Raw genomic sequence first — 22051 nt, 5'->3', positions numbered from 1 at the left:
AATAAAGATGTCACATCCACACTGCTACTGACTGCATATTGCTTTTCTGATTATACTGTCATCTGAAGAAAAAATACAACTTTGTATCATTAATCAGCTCATAAGTTAAATTATAAACTAAATATTCATTAAAATTTGTTCTCATTGTGCAGCCGGCTAGCCTTCATGATTCTCTAGTTCACTCTTTCTTTTGGCTTCTAATAATTCCTTCAGAGATAAATTTCTTAATGAGAAATATGCTGAGATGTAAATCTATAGCTTTGTTTGATCAAAAGTTTCAGCTGTGTACGGCCAGAAACTTCTTGGAAAAAAAAAAGGATCCATATTTATATTCCATACTAGGTGCACAGTAGTGGAAAATCAAATCACTAACAACAGTTTTATTAATTTTAATGTGATAAAGTCAAATTTATTACCCTAATTTGAAATCATTACAGTGATTCCCTTTGAATTCCCTCTGAATCGTCTTCTTTGTAAGACTTACTAGCAAACGTGCCAAGGCCTTTCATTAGCACAAATTAGAGCAAATGCAAGGATTTGTAGTTCAATAAATTTTCACGGATGCATGAAATTGCATGGCCAATAATTGCAGCCAGCTCAGTTATTTCAGCAATTATACTGCGTGCAGAGGAAATTAAACCAAGCCAGTGCAAACTCCAATCTGGACAGTTATCCACAAACAAAGAAAAATCCTGCTTTACTCAAAGGAGGGCCCTCCAGAGAAAAACCTCAGTAATTTTATTTTTGTTATCTGTGACTTTGCACTCATGCACCATGCTGTGACACGAGCTCAGCTCTGGCACAGGTTTCCAAGAGGCACTATCACTATGTCTGTAAAATCATGACTCATTGAGGGACCTTTAGAGTTTCTACAACAGTTTTCAGGAAGCTGAGATTTCTGTAGTAGTAGTTTTCATTCATGCTCTCCAGGATTTTAGCAGAGCATTGTTCTTTGCCCTGCGTTGTTGCAGTTTGTGTACTGCTGATACAAACTGTAAAACAGCTGCTGTGTTCACTGGAGAGCTTCTCTTCTACTGCAATTATATGACTGATACACAAATCCTTACCACTAACAAACAAATCTGAATAACAGGAAACCAACAGATGAAAACACACAAATTAGCCAGACAAATAAGTCCAAGCAGGGATTGCAAATCTGATGCACAAGAACAAGTGAACCTGCTCACTCAGCACATGCCAGACTCGGGTTCAGAGCAGGGAAGCTTCTGTGTGGAAAATGGGAAAGATTTCAAGGCTAGATTGGATGGGCCTTTGACTGAGCAGGTCTAGGGGGACGTGTTGTTACAATCCTCCCCTAAAGGCAAGGGTAACACAGTTCCTTGGTAATAGATCCCTTGGGGAGGCTGGATTAGAGTGAAAGAACCCGAACAGTCAGTGTTTATAAATATAGGTATGTAGGGCTTACTTCTGAATAATCCAGTTGCAATGGAAAGCAGGTACCTAGTCATTTTGATATTATCTATTGTAATATAGCAATATGAAAGTATAAAAATATCACTTAAGCACGTCTATAAGAGCAAAGATAGAAAGAAGGAAGAAAGGATAAAAGTAAAAACATATCACCACCCATGGCTCTCACAACGAGACTTGATTGTTGCAATTTAGGTGTCTGTCTGTCAAAGTGATGGCTGTTGAAGTGATGGTCACCACCTTGATGCATCAGACTGGGGGAAAAGCCTGCAAAGCACAAAGGCTGACGAAACCTCAGTAACTGAGGTTCAGGTGGGAACACCCAGGTACCTCCCCTGAGCACGGGGAGCTTTCAGTCCTCTGGTGGAAGGTCTCAGAAATGAGTCTCAGGGTATTTTGAGGGTCTTTGATGCTTTATGACACCTTCTAAAACAGGACAGCTGGCTCTCACATCAGTGCAGTTGAGCCAGTTATGCCCCATCAGAAGGGGTGAACATCCTCAGGACCTTCCATGGGGGGGAGAGGGAGTTTTGCAGCTGAGTGAGTTGTGTAGAGGAGGACCATTGGTATGATAAAAAGCATCATCCTACCTTGCAAGATTTGCCTTTTTTTACCCTTAAAGCCCTTGTAACCTCTAGTGGTGATTGTTCACCCCCTCTGTACTGTGCAGGCCAGAGACTTGCCATTACAACAAAAACTCACCTCCTCCCCCTTGGGGGTGCAAACCTGGCCTCAGCACAGCACCCTGCCCCTCCACAAATGGGCAGTTGTTTTCAGTCATTAACCATTAACTTTTCAGTCTCTTACAGGTGTCCCTGCTCATGGCAGGAGGTTTGGAAATGGATGATATTTAAGTTCCCTTCCAACCCAAGCCATTCTATGACTCTATGACAATACCAGTTCACTGGCAGAGCCCAGCTTTCCCAGATATACTTCTGCAGTGTCACACCACTCTGTGGCTGTCACAAAGCAACCAGGTCCCTCCCCATCAGCCTGCATGCCAGCCTCTCAGCCAGGCAGAGCCTTTTGGGTGGGCAGAGAGTGATGCTCACGTTCATCCTGGTGTCTCTGGGCTGCTGCAGGTGTTCCCCACTGCTGTGCACACAGATCTAAATGCACTCTGGAGCAATCTCAAGCACTCTTTAAGTATTCCTCTTGCCTGCACCTCGTGCCAGGGACATGATGTGTGGGCACTGATAGTGAATCAATATCCAAATCCAAATCATTATCCAAATCCACATCCATGGTGATGGAACCAGCCATGAAAATTACAGGGAAAAGCAGAATTGCAGAGAAGAGAAAAGCAACCTGAAATTAAAAAATATACTAACAAATATAGGGTGTAAAGTGTCAGGGAAGCATCTCTTCATCCCAAAAAACTTGCTAAAATTGAAAGAAGCTGGAGTGACTTTGCCATGGGGTTCATTCCAGCTAATTACCTTGCCCTTAATTGCCTGCCAGGATGGCAAATTTCAGAGGATGCACATCCTCAGTGACCTCAGTCATCTTGAGATGTCCAGAGAGAGAATAAAATCAGAGGCTATGGGGTAAGGAGCATCTTTGGCTGACCCTGGATGGGGGCAGAGTCTGCAGGAGGGATTGCTATGAACATGTCTGGTGAGGAGCAGACCCCTGGGGGGCTGGGGGAGTGAAAAAAAGGCCAAAATGCTGGTAAGCACTGTGAGAAGAGGTCACTCTGGTCCACAGTGTATTCCAGGTGTGCTAGACAGCTCCATTTGCCAAAACATCCAGCCTTTCCTTTTCTAGGACTGTAACTGGACACACCATTAGGGATAGGGAAAATGGGATGGTTTGTTGTCAGTGCTGTTTATTCAGAGATCCATTCATTCAAAATTATCTTGCACATGGAACAAGCACTGCTCCCTGTTTATTCTAACTCTAACCTGTCTATGCTATCATGCTTGCATCGTTGTAGGTTACCTTCTGTATCTGGTATCATGTTCATTGAGGAAATGACTTATTTTTTTAATAGCAGAATGATATTTGCTTCAAAAATCAGGAGCAGGTGTAAGTGAAAATGTGTAAAAAGTAGTATCTTGAAAAAGAAACATTTTTGCAAATGTACTTTCACAAGTGTCCAAAAATCCACTTTTCATTTCAATAACTCAAGATGTGGTTTCTTTATAGCATCTCTACAAAGATAAATGAACCTTTCTGCTGTCTGGAAGTGATTTATTGTCTCCACACTAATGCTATATTTTATAATGGATGAAATTAGGATTAAAAGAAGGTTATGTATAATTGCCAGCAGTGCTTGGCATAAGTACCAGTTTGTCCCACCTCTGTATATCAATCCCAGTACTTTAAAATGCAGTTAATACCTATCTCATTATTAACTGCTGATATTGATATCAAAGGAAACAAATGCAGAGTTAAGATGAAAAAATATTCTGCAATAGTTCATTAACATTTGTTTTTCTTATCTATGGACCAAAACACAGTGAATTTTCTCAAACATGACTTTACCAGAATGGAGAAAAAGCATCTCAGTATTTGACTTTATGACTTTGACCTTCATAATTACAGGTAATTAGGGGTGTAATTGAGATTTATCTGTCAGAAAGCAACAATAATACTTGTTGTTGAGAGTTCTGTTCTCTATCAACCTGTTCTCCAAAATTTTTGTGAGATTGAAACTCACAGAGTGCTGATATTTACTCTTTTAAACATATTGTTATAGAAATCAAGTAGCATAATCAAGTCTTGTCCAAAATGCTGACACCTGCAGAGGTCGTTCCATTGACATCCTTGTAGTTTTTCCTCTGCTCTGGGTTTCTTCATTGCCTGTATCCATCAAATGTTTCCTGCTACATCTCAGTGTTGAAAACTTGAGTGGAAGTAGGAAATACACTATGGTTAATAGTACACTCTTGCTCTTCAGGCTGTTGCTGTAATGATAAACGTACTCATGGTCTGACCCTGAATGGATCTGGGAACTATCAAACAAATATGCTTTCAAAACACTCCTATAAAAAGTGCTCTGTCACCACGTATTTCAGTTTTCTTCTGATAGTGAATCTTCTCTCATGTTGATTTAAGGATCCTGCTGTTTTAGCTTCTTAAAATTACATATTTGAACTTATCTTCTTTTACATACTGCATATTTTCCCTTACATGTTTTAAGGAGATTTGTACATAGAATGAATGATAAATGAAACAAAAGGGAGACACACAACATGGATTAAGGAAGATCATTTTTATTTTGGATTATTTCTAACAGACCCTGCGGTAATTTTAAGGCCTGTAGATAAGTTTATAAAAGTTTGAATTTCTGAATAATGCATACCAATATGTTGGTCATAAATGGCAGAGAAGAATGCAGCAACCCTATCCTCCTACACGAAAAAATTCAATTCAGGCCCTTTTGGTGGCAGTTAAGTCCTCAACAATTTTAATAATGGAAAAGATACAGAAATAAGGGCCAACAGCACAAAAAAACCCTAATATTTTTTCAAGATATAAGGCCTGTAGATCTCATAGACAGAAGATAACAGGTGGAATTGATTTATCCTAACACAAGCAGTTAGGGATTGGATTCAGTTTATGTTCATATGAAATGGTCTACATAAAAGGGTACAATTCAGTTGCCTAAATATTAAGATCTCTGCTGTTTGATGTGCCTGAGGTTATTGCACATAATTTCTTGCTGCCCCTCCCAAAGGACATGTGTTTCCCATAAATCCCATGTATTCCTGTGGAACATCTCAGAAAATGTCAGGTTCCCACTTTAGGTGTCTTATCAAGGCACGCCAATTTTGGGGTGAACTGAACCGAACCAGCCTGCCTTGTGGCTCCACTGGGTGCACTGAATTCACTTCTGAGGACTAGCAGTGGACCTGACACATTTTGTTCACATGTAAACTCCTGTGTTACAGAAGCCTGAGTTTAGAAGTCTTGTCTGGAGTCAAGTCTGACCCATGTTCAGTGCTGAGCACAAAGGGATCCCTTCAGTTACATTTGTCAGGTGAATGCCCCTCTACAAGGTCATATCCTGGAACCCATGGAGACATGCTCACACAGAGTTTTGGACACCTAAGGTAGAGGGAATCTATTTGCCATTATTATTTGGAAATTAAGGTGCTACAAGGAGATAGCACTGAACAAAATTTGGAAAAATGCTGTAGAAGAACTAAACCAATTTTCTTAAACTGATTTTCTTTCTGTTGTAGAGTTCTTGAGGATAGCAACATGGATAGAGATTATCTCTGAGGGAGACATTCACATCTGTGGTGGCTCTATCTCTGGTCAGCACTGAAGGCCTTGTTAACCGAGGGCAGAATCAGATTTATGGTCTATTTACATCAGCAGATCCACGTTCATTTATGGTGCAGTATTAAACATATTGTACTCATCTCCCAAGATTTACCACCATCTGCTGGTTTTTTGCAAGCAGTTTTTCCAGGTTTTTTATTACTGATTTTAAACCATTTCTGCTTGTGAACATGTGCCATACAAAGTGATTTACAGCAGCCTTTACCCAGATAATTTTACATTGCCAGAGATCCTTTGCCAAGACCTCTTGACTTTTTTTTATTTATGGTGTCCAGGGTTGAAGGATTGCTTACATGTTCATTTTGGTTATTGGAGATAAGGACCCTAACAATTTTGTTCACACACTGCTAACTTTATTGAATTGTTCTCTGTGTCATGGTGTACAGTCTACGTTATGAGGAGGACGTGGAGTTTTGATGAAGGAGAGCAGTTATTCTGTTTTCTCCAGACTAAAACTTGCATGCTTCCAGATTTCTACAGAAAACTCACTAAAAATTTGTCATCCTGCTAGCCTTTGGGGGTGTTCCCAGCTCAAAGGGACAGAACTTCTCTGGGTGTAAATCAGCATGCTTCTACTCCAGAAACCTCAGTGTGAGAGTTCATGTTCAGAGACGATCTGATTTAGGCTTTGTAATCTTTGGCACCATAATTTTGCCCTTCTCTCAGCCCTACCATCATGTGATGCTCCCTGAAGAATAAAACAGGGCTTTTGCTGCCATAAAACCCAGTAAGAACAAATCTGGAGCAAGGCAGATGAAATGCCTCTATAAGAACCCTCATGAGCAATACATTCAGGGTTCATTAAAAAGCATCTGTCTTTGCCCCTGTTTCTGAGACACAGCCTGGGTTAACCTTTAAGAGCATCCATGCATTCATTTCCTCTTCTCACTTTGACTGAGCATGTACTTTTCACATCTCTATTGCTTTTAATTCAGTGACCAAGCTGGAGGATGAGGTTTATGTCTTGCTGCATAGAGCAGGCACAAAAGCGTACAAAGCAATGTGCAATGAAGCACAGTCCCACTCAAAGCCAGCACAAAACTGCTCAGTCCAGAAACAAATGGGGTCACAGCTCCTTTCCTTTGAGGAAAAGGAAAAGGATTTATGTCAGGACTTGAAATGATGCAACTGATTTCCCCCATTCTTCCCTGAAATTAGCCCTGCGCATTGCAGTGGCTGGTGTTAAGCTGTGTAAAGACCCATTTCATTGCCTGCCATCCATCACACACTGCCTGCTCTAAATGACCCCCAAAGGGAGGCACAGCCAAATCACAGGTACTCAAAACCTTGCCTGTATTGATTTGGTGAAAAGGTATGAGATGTCAGTATTAGGTATCACTTCACTGTTACTTATAGACCTATTGACCTAAATCAACAATTTCCATTTGAAATCTGAAATTTTATTCATGGTAATACCTATTTTTTTATTTTTGAGCTACTTATACATTTATTCATTGAGCTGAATATCTATCCTTTTACCTATAGCCAGTCCCTGTTATTTCCCATTTAAAAGTACAAGTAAATGCAAAAAGAAAATTATACTTATCTGTAAAAGTGTATAGATTTATATCATTTTTTGGACAGGTGACAAAACAGCCTACTCTAGCAGAATAATGATCAATCACTGTAATGTTGGCTGGAAGTGAGAGAAGAGTGAACAAAGGTGCTGAGCTGTACTAATAAGACTTCAGCTGTTAGCCTGTGAGTACAGAAGCACATGTAAGTATACAGTACAATCATCTTAACTCTATCTGTCATGCTATGCTTTGGAAGGGCAGGGTATAAAGAATGTGTTCAGCTTGTTTGAAAAAAAAATGAAAAAGTCAATTCTTTATAGTCAGCAAAATTCTTTACAAAACTTCCCAAGGAGAAAGCAGATGCTGAGTAGCACAAAATTAATCTTGTAACATACTAGCTATAAAGTACAGTAACACAAATCAATACTGCAGCCCTAAACTATCAGCTGCTGAGCATAGGAATAGTCAGCTGAATTGTGTAGGACATACGCTCAGCTCTCTGGTTTTTCACTACGGGTTTCTTTTTTAGGTCCTGAGTTAGAGCCTGTTGGAAACAGTGACAGAAACATGGCTTTGGATCAAGCCCTGAGCCATAGATTTATACTGACCAGCACCCAAGGAATACTGCAGCTGAGTCAGTGCTGCAGTGAAGTGTTGCTGGTTGTGTTATCCCACACTGGGATAACAAATTCTATGTTAGAAGACAGCCAATTGCTTCTGAACTGTATGATTTTAACCCAGTAAAATCTGACCCTCTAAGTGTAAAATTGCACATAGCAATTCTTCACTTCTGCAGGAAACTCACTGTGTATTTAATGCTTCTGTCCAGCAGCAATCAGGTTACTTTCACAGCTCAATGTGCAGCTCTTAATGCAGCAAACCCACTGCCTGTGCAGCCACAGCTCACCAGCTCAGCTGCAGAAACACAGGCTCTTTCTGGAGACACAGGAATCAGCTCTTTTGCAGTTGGCTGCAAAAGGCAGCCACATTCTGTGGCAGCTCAGCTCACCAAAGCTCGGGGAACAGGACTTTGCTACGTGAATTTTCCTACCCTGAGCCCTGCTCCTCATTTTGGGTCACAGCCGCTCTTCCTCAGTGTCCATATTTGGCAGGTGAAGGCATGAAACAGGCATTCAGCACTGCAAATGGAGCAGTTCCAGGAGCCCATCTCCTTCTGGAACTGTTCATCTTTGAAGGTTGATATTTGCAATAGGAAAACATGGTGGATAAACACAATTTAAAAATTTATCTGCGGGATAGTAGGATTCATTAAACAAACTCCTTTTGGCCTTGGCCACAAAACCTGATAGCTTCAAAAGCATCTCCCATTTTACCTTCTGAATGTCTCCATCATTCTCTACACCCTTCAGCTCCTGACATGTTGTTGGATGACCAAGCAAAGAATTGTATAAAGTTGAAGGAGCTAAGTGAAGTTTAGTTTCTTGGCTGCTGAAACCTTGGAACAGGCTGCCCAGAGGAGTTGTGGATACCCTGGAAGCCCTGGAAATGTTCAAGTCTTATTGGATAGGGCTTTGAGAAAACTGCAGGGGGGTTGAAAAAAGATGATCTTTAAAGTGCTTTCCAATCCAAACCTTTCTATGATACCATGAAAAAAAACCACACTTCCAATGAGCCTGGTCACAGATTTTGGCTATAGTAAAAGTGTTATTGATAACAAAGTGGGTCATATTAAATAACTTTTTAAAATACTGCTCTCTCACTATTTTCTAGGGAGAAATGGTAGGATGAAAAGGTTTTTCAAACAATATGTTTCCATTGGTGTCCACAATTCCTTCTTCCACCATTTCCAGTGTCATGCCTTTCTCATATGAACCCTTTTCTAATAAACTAGCAAAGCTAAATTTAAAATGAAAACTGTCCCGATTTAGGGCAAATTTGGGAGGATGCTTCAAAAGGGGTCCCTCTAGACAGCAAATTCAAGAGGCCCCTCTCCCAACTGGTTCAGGAAAATATTTCCTTGGAGAAAAGTGGAAAAGGCCTGTTTATTTGACAAGCAAAGTATTCACAAGCATGAAAAATGAGTAATGTTAAACAATAAAACCTCTCACTGTTCTGAAGGGATGGCAAATTCAGAAAGTCTTTGCTGTGGGGTGTACTGGGCTCGCTCAGTCTCTTATCAGTCCCTCCTGCTCTGGAATGCCACATCCCAGGCCCTGGTGGGCCACAGGTGGGAGCTCCCGGTGTTTTTCTGGGTTTCCAGTCCAGAGCAGGGCCCATCAGTTCCAAGAAAAGAAAAGCCACAGTCTGGGGAAGTTCTCTGCCTCAGCTAGCTAAAAACTAACCAAAAGCAAAGGAGAGCTGTCCCTGCTGTCCGTGCTGCAGGCAGCACAGTCCGTGAGGAGGAGAACTGAAGTTCTTATCTCTGTGTTTTTGAATACTGCCACCTCAGACATTCCACTGCTTCTCCTTCTTCCCCACTTCACTCTCAGGTCTAGTTTTAAAGGTGCAAAACTTATTTCTGGCTAAACAGACTAATGGGGATACAATTCAGCATAAACAGAGCTGATGATTGGAGATAAAAGTACCATAAAGTCACCCTAGGACAATAGTTTATATAACAATTCTCCTTAATCAGCATCTGTTGATGAGTTTTATACTTTATGACACTTTCCCAGTTTATATTTACTTACCATATCTATAAAAATAGTAATAAATCTCATAAATGTTCAGCACAGAGGAGAGTTGCTGTGAATTCCAAGATGCAGCTCCTGATTATACAGCATACAGAATGAAGAAGAATGCATAAGTAACCCACTGCAAAATGGGAGCCATACTTGGGCACATATTTTTTGTTCTTTGCATCAGTGCTATGCAAAGGCAATTAAGTTTATTGGTGCTTTATCAAGCACTCTATCAGGAAGATGCACAGGCATTGAAGATATACTTCATATACTTCATTTGTCTGCTCGTACCTAACTTTCAAGATGCTTCAAACACAGAGAGAACTTAAAAATTATTCTCTTTATTTTTCCCTGTACCCCATTATAGTACTAATTCTCTTAAAAACCACAGATTTTGTAGCCTTGTTATTCATTCTGGGGAGAAAAGTTTAGCTGGATATAACTTTTCAAATAACTTCATGGAATTCTGAGGTCATAAAACTCTGAATCCAGTATCCCAAAAAAGATCGCATCTAGTTTTAAAAGAAAACATAGTTTTCAAAGAAACCAGGGTAAAAAACAAAAAAGAAGAAAATATTCACACTTTGGACTTCAGTATTTACTCAGCTTTGGTTTAAATCAGCCTTGGACTTCTTGAGTCCCTGCCAATTTGGCCAAGCATACCTGTGCATGACAATGTTTCAGTGTGTGGGACATCAGCATTGCAGACAGAGGGTGCCAGGATATGCTCCTTTTTCTCTGTGGTCTTTCTGATGGCTACTGTCCCTTCTATCTGTCCCTCACTGTGACCACTCCACTCTGCTTCCAGAGGAGCTTTAGCAGCAGTGACCAAAATCATAAGCAGGGCTCAGATGCAATGGTCTCTTCTGTGTTTCTGCCTACAGCTCTGAGCTTCAGTGGAAGCTGGGAAGATAACACAGAATAATAATCGTGTTCTAATGTATAATTCTAACTGTGTTTCGCAGCAGCAGCTCCTTGTAGACACGCTGTTAGAGGCACACAGGTGTATAACTGCAGTTTGGTTTAGCCTTCAGAATGTAACATTTGATTAACTTTATATTGGTTTTTCTTAATTTATTCCATCAGATTCTTTATGAGTTGCATGGATTTAATGTAAATTTAATGTGCCTGAAGACCACTAAGGAACAAAATTGCTAGGAAAGAGCTACCCCTGCTTGATTGGTATCTATCACTCATTTGGTTACTGACTTTTTAATTGGAACATAGTTTTTGCTATTATTCATGACCATTCATGCAGAATTTCATCTCTATATTCCTTATTTAACTGAATAGAGAAAGTAAGAAGATTTGCATTTTAAAAGTTTAAATGATGAGCTGTTAATTGACATACCACAGCTAGGCTCATTTATGCTAGGCTTATTTATGTATCAATCAGCCACCTAGTCATTGTTACTCAAATTACCATTGGGAGTTTTACTTTTATTGAGTTTGCTTAAATATGTAAGTGCAATATATTTCTAACTTTTTTTTGTCACAGACACAGACAAGCATCACACCATGGTGAACAGCTCTTATTATTTTAGGCATTGACATAACCTGTGCAAATACAGAAAAAATATTTAACTGGCAAATTCAAATATTCTCATGTTAAAGAAATATATAGGCCAATGATGGATAGTAGCCAAGGACATTAAAATATATAAGGTCTATCACCAAAAGATATCAGTTAATTACTATGTAGAAATAGTGAACATATCATATTGTCCTGAGCCCAGTTTTTATTAATACAACCATTCTCAATTTGTATTGGATGCTGGAAAAGTCAGGTCAATAAAGAAGAAACCTGTTGGATGCTTTTGCAAATATTACAAAAACAAATATGCTGATTAACATTCCACCACAGTATCCTGCCATCAAACCTGCTTGCAGGCATAAGCTGAGTGTGCTGCCACCATCCAAAACGACCTCTGCTTATCCAGCCTTGCGTGCACTTCATCATTTCTGCATTAGCACTGAACTGCTGCAGCCCTGAGCAGAGCCCTGAGGTACCAGATGCAGCAGTTGCAGATAACAGGAGCTGCTCTTGAGAGCCTGTGGTTCACTCCTCCATCAAATGCCCTGCTCTGGCAGGGAAAGAGGTGTGGCTTCCCTCCTCAGATCTCTTTGGACAACAAGGACTTGACTTTTCCCTTTTGTCACATCTGTAATTTGGTGTTCCAGTACTGACAGCAGAGTGCCCTTCATGACACACAGGCCTTGAGAAAGCAGAGCTGTGGGAGCCTCCTTGTCCCTGGAACATTCTGTGAGTGTGAAATGGTGAGGATGGAGAGGTCCAGCCAAGAAGAGCTTCAGGACCCTTCTAAGGGGATTCAGTGTCTCTGTGTCTGGGATAATGCCTATCTCCAAGGCAGGGCTGTGTGGTTTACAGCTCTGCATCTCTAGCCCCAGTCCAAGCCAGCTTGCCTTCAACATTTGGCTGCATCAGTCTTAGGGTTTTTTAGTGTGGGTTTTTTTGGTTTTGTTTTCTTTATTTCCTTTGTTTTAACTGTGGTGTCCGAACCAAGGATATCTTTGAACAACTGCTGAGAGGTTTACAAAGAGTAGTTATGTAAACCAGAACTATCACCCATATTCATTGTTTTGGGTCCCCAGCCCAGCTGGAAAAGCAGCAAGGTCCTGCTGGCCAGAGGAACCCCTGTCTCAAGGGCTGGTAACACCCCTGCCTCCAAATGCTGCTCCCACTTTTCTCTCATGGGTCTCCCTGTGCATTTCTGGCCTGATTTTTCCTGAGACTACTTTTTTGTGCTTTGCCTAGAGTGCCTTTAATTTGAAAAATGTTAATATTCCTCCATATTCATCATTACTGTTTTTTTACAGCCTAATGAATTAGGCTTTGACACACATCCTGATGAAACACCTTGAACCTGCCCTGTGCCTTATCCAGATGTGTCTTTAGTAGCCATGCCTGTACTTTTTAGATGACATATAATTTACAAACCAGACCCCTAGATTTTTGTTAATTGCCTTTTAGGATGGATTTGGACCCCGGTAACTGAAAGTGGCCTGCACATTACAGCCTATCCAGAGATGCAGAGGGTTATGGGGTATCCAAGATCAATACCAATTCACAGAGGATGCTGCCCAGCACCTGATGTTAGAAGTTTCATTTCTGGCTTTAATGAAAACTGCATTCTACATTTGGTCAACAAGATTTCTTGCAGCAATAAACTGCACTTTTTACACTGTGTCTCTGCTGTGGGAGCAATAATGTACAAAGCTCCATACCTTGCTCCTTCCCAGGTTATTAAAAGAACTCTACCTACTAGCTGTACAAATAATTGTTCAAAGGTTATTTAATAACTGTTAAATATAATTAGTGTAAATATTGATATAAATATTCCATAAACAAAATTATAACCTTATTAAAAATTAAGTAACTTCAAGAGTGTCCTGGGAACTTAATTAGTCTCCATAAAAAATTGATTCTTTTTCTCTGTAACACAGTGCATGAACAAATGCTCAGCTGTTTTGTATTAGAGAACTCAGCTGGTTTCAATGAACTTTAAAAGTCCAGACTGCTGTATCACACTTGACACTCACATCTTATTGCTGATGTTCAGGTATGAATGCAGGTGTAAAATTTGTTATGGGTTATGAGTTACTGGGAAAGTCTGAAGTCCTGCAACAGGCTGGCAGAGAATTTGATGTGTTGTGTTGAATGTCTCCATTACCTTGTCCTTTCTGTTGGTGTTCAGTAGTGCAAATGCTCGTGCAGTGGCTTGACCACAGTGACAGAAATGCTTTCAGATATATACAAAGATAAGAAGTTTAAAAAAAAATTGTGGGCAGTAATGTGTAATATTAATTGCCTTATTAAATCACAGAGATGTTGAATATTTGCTGCATAAAAACAGTAATTAGGAGTAATGGGATATAAAGAAGAAAGATGATGTGTTGGACAGTTATCAGGATCTGTGTCAAAGCCTAATTCATTAGGCTGTAAAAAACAGTAATGCTGAATATGGAGGAACATTAACATTTTTCAAATTAAAGACATTCTAGGCAAAGCACAAAAAAGTAGTCTCAGGAAAAATCAGGCCAAAAATTCTGACTTTTTTTTTTTTTTTTTTTTTTTTTTTTTTTTTTTTTTTTTTTTTTAATTGTTGTTGTTTTTTAACTGAAGCTTATAAACTGTCATTCAGGAAAACAACAGAGTCACACAGAAAATAATGGGAGTGATACCAGCAGCTGGTTCTGCAGCTAGAAAAGGTTATGACTGCTGGCAGCTCTTGTATTCTTACAGTTAGAATCAAGCAGAAATGCCTAAAGAGTCAGGCTTAAAATACTGATTCTCTGGCAGGTTATCAACCACCCTGCAGTTCCCATGTGAATTCTCAGCCACAGCCCAGCCAAGGGCACCTAAGGAAGGTGCTCCATGAAATGTGTGGAAGCAGGATCCAGGCACAGCTCTGAGAGGCAGGACGAGCTCAGGCACCTGCTCCCTGCCACCCAGCCAGGACCCAGGTGAACTTGGCCACTTCAAGCAACCTCAGATCCATGAAAGCTAAGTAGAAGAAAATCCCCACTGTGATCTTCTTCTCTCCTCTGCCAGTGTAAGCTTTTTGACAGCGATGAATCAGAATAGAAGACAATTTTCTCCACCAAATAATGCATTTACAAAAATAATATTTTGAATACTTCAGTAGGTAGGGTCTGCTTAAACAACAGAATACAGAAAATGTTAGAATTTATTTTCATGTAAGGATTTTTTTTTTACATTTATGAAATGAATGACTTTTTAAAACAGAATTTTTCAATTTTAAATTAACAAAAATTAGAAAAAAAACCCCGTTTATATTAAAGGCTTTATAACCCATAAATGAAGCATTTCCTCCTTTACTCTAAAGTCAAGCAACACATTCTGGTTTATCCCACAATGAATCCTCTATTATTTATGCAGGTTTAATTCTGAATCATTGCCTCCAGCTAGGATGAGCAGAGTTTTGCTAACAGAACTTCTCCTGGCATACAGGCAAGAGCTGATTTTCTGTCTAGTAGATCAATCCCTTAAGTAGCTTTACCCTTTATCACCTTGGAAAGGGATCAGTGCCAAGCATAGGGCAAGCATTTATTTTCCATAAGTAATAAGCTCATGATTATGGTGGTTGTACAAAACAGGCTTTGTCTTTTTAGAGTTATTAGGGGGAAAGGCAGTAGTGATTTATATTTTGTTAAACAATGCTGCTGACTTCTTTGTAAACAGAGAAGTTCAGATGATCTGAGCACACCTGGGAACACATTCATCACTGGACTTGTAGTATTTTACCCTTTCCAGATTTATTTTAAGTTATGAGCATATGCAAAATCTGGAAGATGGTTTCAGTGGGGAAGTAAGCAATGCAGATTAATGAGAGGTTTGCAATTTTCTAGTCACTCCTTTAGCATTCAGTTGAGCCTAAATTGGCCTCCTCAGGCTCCTGACTGAAAGTGCTATACAGAAATGAGTTGCAGGGAACATTTACAACAAACTGCGGTACTTGACATTTTGTCTCAAGCAATTTTTGTTTTGCTAAAATTGAGTATTTGCTTTCAGAAGCTTAACATAGAAAGCCAGGTACTATCTTACAGGCATTCAGGATTAGAATATCTAAGGGTTTCCCAAGATACTCTTACAGATCGGTAGGTGGTTGCATATTTGTAGTATATAATAAAATAACTGAATAATATAAGCTGAGTGTAACACTAGAGAAATTTTCTTGGTGAAATTGCACTTTGATTGAATTCCCATGCTGAATTGTTTCAGTATTTGTGTAAAGCAAAAAAACAAGCCAGTCACACTGGCATCTGATAATAAAAATCTATGACTTAGAGTAAATAATAAAATGTAATCTGCCTTCTCACTGCAAATTAAACACAGAGCAGAAGCCTTAGGATGAGGTGTATATAGAAATAAAATTCATCAGTGAGCAATCCACATCTAGCATCTTGAATTAAATCACTATTTTGAATAGACAAAATTATACACAGTGGCCAGTTCAACACTATTGCAGGAATTTCCTTTTGTTTCTGCAATGTAGCATTAAAAGAACATTCTAAATCAGAGCAGCCATAAGGCTGAATAACCTGTGGGTTTGACCTCCTCTGTTCTCAATCCTTGATGATAATGCAGGCAGTTAAAACAACAATGTAGTTAGAATGCCTCAGCCTGCACACATTGTCTCTCTGTCAACATCTCAGAGAAATGCCAGCGTGTCCTTACTCTATCAGAGAGTGTGCAGGCATGTGTGTGTTAGCAAATAATCTAGTAACAACAGATGTACCGTAATTATGACTGAGCTGATTGAAGTTCCAGGAAGGAATGACTATTTTTTCTGTGATGGTTATTCCCTGGTTATTTCCAGGATTCAGCAGGGATCCTGGAAGTGAATAGCAAGAGGGCTGCATCCCTAAGCAGAGGACTGCAGTGTGGAGGGTGCAGGAGCTGCCACAGTGTGAGGGCAGCCCATGGTCCTGACACCAGGGCCGGGTACTCCCTCTCTGGTCCCCAGAAAAGGCTGCATGTTTTGGTGGTTAATAGTAGTCCTACACACGCCAGAGTATTCCTGCTGCACAGTCCAAAGGTGTGGCTCGACACCTCCAGCTAGAGGTCTCTATTCTCTCTTTGCTTCTGTGAAACTTGCCTTTAAAAGTGCAATGTTCTCAACGTCAGTTCCTGTTGTTATTGTTTACCTACAGCATGGATATAACGACATGACTCAGCTTACAGCACAATCTTTATTCTTCCAAAACCTCTTTTTATACAGTACTTCTGTGCAATGAATGTGATTGGTCATTCAGAGCCTACACCTCTTTGTAAACATCCTTGCCATTAAACAAGTTAGAAAAACACCACCTGCTAATGGTTTTTCACCTCCCAAGGATTGTTTGGATCCTCCTTAGGATTTTCCCAGGCCAGGATGAGAGAGCTGCTCCCTTGTCTTTCACACAGACTCCAGCAGTGCCTGAAGCCTAAAATCTGACCACTGTCAGTACCCACGAGCTTCCACCCCTGCAGGCTCACAAGGAGGACCCCGAGGGAGCAGGCTGTGCCTTTCTTGGGCCATGCCACAACACGTCCCATTTCAAAGGAGAAAGTAGAAGAGAATAAAACCTTAACACTGAAGTCAAGCATGGACTGGCCTCTGCCTGAACCTCTCTAGCACATTCTCCCGTGGTACAGCAAATGAGGCAGAAATCATCCTCAGGAATTTATTTCAAAATGAGCACAGTAGAAGAGGGTTCACGTTCATAGAGGGTCTTTCTCTACTGTGGATCACAAAGCACAGGAGAAACCTCACTGCCCAGCAAAGGAATATTTCTACTCAATAAACTCACAATGAAGTGTTTTCAATTTGCCAACCTTTCCCCATGATATAACCACTAGACAAAATTTACAGTCTTCTTTATAGCCCATGCACTTTTAAAACATAACCATGGCTTGTATCTACACAGTTGTTACTGTAGTCTGCTATGAATTTCCTCCAAAACCAGAAGAAAAACCTCCTTTGCTGGTCATCTTAAAATAGGTTTCATAAATTGTAATCACTGAGCCACAGGAACAGAAGGAAAAGGAATTGCAATATTTCTGTTCTGCTGAATTCATGGCAGAGATCAATCCTAGGCTGATGTTTGCACAGAATTTTAGATTCTTCCTTTGGATTTTGTTGTGAGTGCTAGTGGGAGTTAGGACAATGTGCAGAATGATCTTGTGTTTACAAATATTGCTTTTCAAAAAAAAAAAAGAGCTTATGAACAGTATTTCTGAAATATATTACATACTTTGAAGGTTTATGGATCCCCGGTGTGCTTTATTTTAAAATTAGTATGATTCTTTCAGGAAGGAACAATAAGAACTGTGAGGCAAGTGCACTTTCTTTTGAGAGAATAGATCTTTTTTTTTCCTCTTGCCTAAAGTGACTAACTAGCAGGAGAAACATTTTAGAAGCCTAGATGTTATTTTAGTCAAGATTTATGAAATTACTTTTATTTCAGAAGGCTTACATTAGGTAGAAAAGGAAAGATGGGAGAAATAATCACTATTTTCCACTTAAATATCCGCTTTTTCCTCTGAAGGAATTCTGGAGCACTTGACAAGCCATTAGAGTTGGTGTGCCACAGGGACCACCTGGAATGCTGCCTCCTCTGAGGTGGAGCCAAGCAGACATTTTCCTACACTTAGTAGCAACATATAAAAATTTATCACAAGAGCTGAGTGTAAGGATTTAAAAATACAGCTGTCTGTCTCAAAGCAGTGTCAGGCCCATAGAAATAAGTTGCCATCTTTCTTAGAAGTAATTAAACCACCAAAGTGTAGCTGGTTAAGATAAACATGGAAGGGAGGAACTTGCAACAGGAAAGTGCTAATTTCAGCCCTGATGGTAAGATCTGGTTAGCACATCCTGGTTAATCAAAGGATCACAGAATATTCTGAGTTGGAAGGGACCCACAAGCATCACCAAGTCTAACTCCTAAATGAATGGTCCGTATGGGACCATTCCCACAACCTAAATTGTCAGCACCGTGCCCTGACCAACTGAGCCAAGGAATTCCAGACAAAAATTCCCGCTGTGACACACTGTAGGAAAGGAAGCAGCTGCTCATACACAGATCACCCCAGGTTATGGGAATGGCATCTGTGCCCCGTGGATACCTGGAACCTGGGCTGTATAAAGCTGGTACCTGCAGAAGAATGACTTGGGCCCCCACGCCTGCCCTGAGAAGCCCAGGGTGAAAAAGGACCAATGGAACACTGCTGGATTCACAAGGGGTCACTATCTTCTGCCTGATCTCTCTGTCTCTCTCTCTCTTCCTCTCTTTCTCCCCACTCTCTGTCCCTCTTTTCTGTTTCCATCTAGCTCTCTACCTCACACTTGCTGTTAAACAAAATCTGTATTTCTGACTTTGGCACACAGTCTCGTTTGGACCTTAATTCAAGCAGTGGCATCTTCCACTAATGGGATAACAACACTGAGAAGTATCTTCTCTGCCTCAAACTGGCTGAGAGAAGCTGTAGTGAGCATTCCTGGGGGCTCATCAGTCTCCACACCCATTGATGACCTGCAGTTACAGTGTCCCTGAGCCCAAGGACTGTACTCCTGTCCAGTGCACCCACCTGCTGCACTGAGGTGCCACCACAGTGCCTGGGGACAGAGGGCTCTCTGGTCCCTTCAGCTTCTTCTGAGGTAAGTCAGGACAGCTCCCATTACTAAAAAACCTCACACATAACCTCCATCTCCCTGTGTTTCACACTCCCATCCCAGGAGCTCTTCCTCCTGGCTACCATTTTTCTGTTCTATGTGGTTTATAAAATCTAAGGGAGCATTTTAAGCATCATGTGGTATCTGAGCACAGAGCTGAACATCCTCCAAGATCTCACTGTCATTTAACTGTTTTGATTATGCTTCTAAAACACCTCCCATCCCAATGGCTACGGGGATAATTCCTCACTTGCAGTTTATATACAAACCTCACCTCCCTTCAGCCTTCCCAGTGCAGACGGTTGCCAAAGAAGCTGCTGTACCCTTTAGTTATATAAAACCACTATATTAAACCTGCTTACAGATCCGTGGTGAGTGACAGGAGTGTGCACTGGGACACTGGTTTATTGCACAACCCTGACTTCAGCAAGGCAACTCAATTCTCTTCCACCCGGGGCTGGGAAGCAGTGCCCTCTGCAAGGGAATGGACTCCCACTGGTGGGTGGACAGAGAGCAAACTCTGTCTCTGCCTATTAACATCATTGCTAACAATTGTTTTTTCCAGTGAAAGAGTCTGACATTTTCATACTTCTCCTAAAACTCAGTAGATTACATCAATTTCTAAATATATGATGAAGAAGAATTCAAAAACATTTCATTTTAGAGAATTCTACAATTCATCAGAATGCTTTATTTTGTTGGTGTCAAGATGGTTCATGTTGTTACTGTGAATGAACATGCAGTGATACATTTTAAAATCAATCTTTAAAAAATTTAAATAATTGAAGTTTCTGTGAAATTAAAATATAATGATTAAAAAAAATTCAACTAAAAATAGGCACTGGCATCAAAATGGAAGGATTGGGATGGTGTGAGGTTTCTCTTCTCTGGAAACTTTATTTTAACACCATCTGCATTTAAGAAAATGTTTTTACTCCAAGGGTGATGAAACACCAGAACAGTTTTTCCAGAGAACTGGTGGATGCCTCACCTCTGGAAGTGTTCAAGGCCAGGTTGGATGGGGCTTGGGTGGGACATGGGACACCATGGCAGGAATGTTGGAAGGAGATGAGCCCCTTATGGAGCTTAAGGTTCCCTCCAACCCAAACCTTTCTATGATTCTATTGGAACAAAAATAAAGAAAATTTAATACTACTTAAATTTCTGTTAGAAATGTCACTGAAATTAAATGTTTTATCCAAAACATCACAGTGTTTCTGAAACAGAATTTTTCAGTGAAAAAAACCCCTTGTTCATCAAGTTTTTATCACTATAGCTCCTTTTAGTCAGAACTCCATGTAGTAGGTGTTTTCTGCCACATCCCAGTATGAGTGAGAGACTTTGAGTAGCTTCCAAAGAGATCTTGTTTTGAGGAATTTTCTTCCTGATCATCTCCAAGAAAGTTTTGGAATTATCATAAACAGGGTGAAATTCAGAAATGATTTGGAATTACAAGTGAAATAAGAGAAAAGGAGAATAATTTTTTCTTTTGGGAAGCAGTACATCCTTATTACCTCCACCAAAAGTCCTGTATGCTATTGGTGTACATCTGTGAGGATTTTGATTGCCAAAATGATCATTTGATGTTGCTTGTTGAATTCCTCAGCTATTATATGTAGCCAAAGAGTAAAAATAACACCACTGAGCAGCACAGTGTAAAGAACTGAGGACAGATCTGTCTGTTTGCACCTCAGGACACTGGACCACACGACCAGTGCATTGCATACAAGGTTTAATATCCTTAGGTTGCACCCCTACTGCTAAATGCATCCCACATGTGCATGGAGTCAACCACAGCCCTAAGCTAACTGGTAAGGAATAGAAAACACTTTTGCTGATGCTGGGCTAGTCCTTTGCAAATTGGCTCAGGGGTATTGTTTTCTAGGGAGAAACTAGATTGCCTGGAGACACAGTGATTTTTCTGGGTTTTGGTTTTTTGTTTTTCCTGAGAGTAGATGTGGGGTTTTTTTTAGATGAAATTCGGTTTGAAAATGGTCTGAGTTGTGTTGCAGGGCACTTAGCTGATTTTTTTTTTTTTTTTTTTTTTTTTTTTTTTTTGTTTTTTTTTTGTTTTTTTTTGTTGCATTGGTATATTTTGCAAGTCCTGGAGTCTGCAGGTTTTTCTGTCCCTAAAGACCACTGAGGGTAAAGGTGCAGTCCTGTAGGTGTGATGGGGTCCCTGACATAGACTGCATGGAAGATTTGTGGCACTTGCTCTGGTTGGTTTACTGCCAAAAAATCCCAAATTCCCAAACCACCATCCACACAATGGATCCAGTGCCCACCATGAACTCAGGAACTAAATTATCTGGTACTTTAGACAAACCTTACAAAAAAAAAAAAAATTGTGGTTAAGGGTGCTTTCCTGTTAAATGATTGCCAGACTAGAGAGGCATTGTGATCATGAGCTGCTGACAAAGCTACCACAGAGTACACTTAGTTATCATTCATGTAGATTTTCTAAATTCCATAATAAAATTCTTGTTCTTTCACTCATAGACTCAGTGCTTATGAGTGGGGAAATGCTGCTTGTTGAGGGCTTCTCAGAGAAACAATTTCTGATTTCAAAAACTCAGGTGGCTGTTTCCTAGGTTCAAGGGAAATGTTTGCTATTTGACAGCAGCCCTGTGGCTGCTGTCATCTTATAGCAGGAGGCTTCCTGCTCTTAAACCAGACACAGGGTTTTCCATTACAGTAGTAAAAGGGATGATGCTTATTTATATTTAGATGTGTGAGATTTAGGTGCAAGTTCTGTACACTTTGTTGGAGTCAGCCTCTGTCTCTTGGCTATGGAGGAAGATTGGAGCACTCATTTAGACTTCATCCCTAAAGTTTATAAAGCTAAGTGAAATGAATCATGATTTGATAGGATAGCTCATGCTCCTGGGAAGTGTAACATAAACTTCTGTAAGTGTTTCTTTAAGTAAAACATTTATATGTCAATGTGTAGCCAGGGGGGCTCAAAGAGAAA

This window comes from Prinia subflava, chromosome 4 (assembly GCF_021018805.1).
Source record: "Prinia subflava isolate CZ2003 ecotype Zambia chromosome 4, Cam_Psub_1.2, whole genome shotgun sequence".
In the NCBI taxonomy this organism is placed as follows: Eukaryota; Metazoa; Chordata; class Aves; order Passeriformes; family Cisticolidae; genus Prinia; species Prinia subflava.
Note: the sequence above shows the minus strand (reverse complement) of the source record.